Consider the following 1,642-nt stretch of genomic DNA (forward strand, 5'->3'; position numbering starts at 1 on the left):
TTTTATCATTTTAATTGGATTTCTCTCTTTTTATACAGGTATCCCCCATGAAGGTTAACTTCTTAATTTTGAATTACCTATGACGTATTTCACTAAACAACTCTTTTTTTTTTTTTTTTTTCAGGTTGTGTTCTAGACATGTGGGAATTTCTTTCCTGAAGTTCGATCATTGTAGCTCAACCATGACACTCTCAGTCGAGCAGCGAACAAAAATTGTGACATTTTACCTAGAAACTAAATCACTAGATGGAGGGTGAAAGACTGGCGAAGAGAGTGTATGTGAGTGAGGTGGAGGGGGGAAGAGGGAGGGGGAGGCCGAGGATGAGATGGAGGGATGGGGTGGAGAGGTATATGAGAAAGGGGGGCGTGAGTTGGGAGCGGGGCAGTGAAATGGCGGGGGACAGAGTGACGTGGAGGCGATTTGTTTGTGGCCACCCCGAACGGGATTGAGGCGTCTGGCAATAGATAGATAGATAGATAGATAAATCAGATAGAATACCGGAAACACGTTGGTGTTAGAGATGCCTATCTGTACCATCAATCAAGAAAATTGTCCAGAAATTTGAAAGCCATCGAACCTGCCAGAAAAGACATCGTGGAAATTCTGGAAGAAAGAAATCTGCTCGTATGAAGCATCGCGAAGGCCGAAGAAATCGCTTCGTAGGCGTTTGCAAGGATCTTGCGACATGACTTCAAGTCATACCCGTATAAAATTCAGATAAAGCAGACTCTGACTGATAATGCCAAGGTCCTGCGTGTCAAAATGTGTGAATGGTTTAACCAAATGCTGGAAGAGGAGGAAGAATGGATTAAAAAGGTTTAGTTCTCAAATGAGGCACATTTTCATTTGGATGGCGTAGTGAACAGCCAGAATTGTCGCTTTTGGGGGACAGAGCCTCCTGATTTTGTAGCCACAAGGCCACTCCATAGCAAGAAGTGCACTGCCTGGTGTGCAATAAGCACTAAAGGGATCATCGGACCCTTCTGGTTCGAGGATGACAACGAGAATGTCATTCATTCATCATTCATTGCCAGACGCCATGTATCCCAGACGGGGTGGCCAATGGCTTTGAGTTAATTGTTTTACAGGGAGGGGCACTAATCCTCCACCAACCCCACCTGACATGTAGGGATGCCAACAGCATCTGGTGTTCCCAGGCGGTCACCCATCCAAGTACTAACCAGACCCAACGTTGCTTAACTTCGCTGATCGGATGGGAAGCGGTGTACTCAACGTGGTATGACAACGAAAATGTGGTGATGGTTAATCAGGCGAACTATCACGACGTCATAAGGAAATTTTTTGCTTGCCTTCGTCGTCGTCGCTTGACCTTGAACATACAGTGGCTCCAGCAGGATGGGGCGACACCCCACACAGCAACTGAAGACTACAAATCTTCTATCTGAGAAGTTTAGGGACAGGATCAATTCCCTGAAAACTCCTCACATCTAGGCTCCACATTCGCCTGATCTCAACCCGTTGGACTTCATTTCGTGGGGTTACGCTGAAGACAGTGTGTACCGGAGCAATCCTGGCTCAATCCCTGAGCTCAATAATAAGATCGAGGTGTTCATGAGAGCCAGTACTAATGACACATGCAAGGCAGTAATTCAGAACTTTGCTGTGAGAATTACTGTAGGG

General features: G+C 45.9%; 1 non-coding gene across 1 annotated transcript; it reads right to left on the bottom strand.

Moving 5' to 3' along the window:
* Positions 1-1,133: 1,133 nt before the first annotated feature.
* On the bottom strand, positions 1,134-1,252 carry LOC145402651 (5S ribosomal RNA). The gene has a single exon (XR_013897835.1). It is a non-coding gene; the product is annotated as a 5S ribosomal RNA (ribosomal RNA).
* Positions 1,253-1,642: the final 390 nt, after the last annotated feature.

This window comes from Coenobita brevimanus, chromosome 6 (genome assembly GCF_032717465.1).
Source record: "Coenobita brevimanus isolate Jiangsu-jjx chromosome 6, ASM3271746v2, whole genome shotgun sequence".
Lineage (NCBI taxonomy): Eukaryota > Metazoa > Arthropoda > Malacostraca > Decapoda > Coenobitidae > Coenobita > Coenobita brevimanus.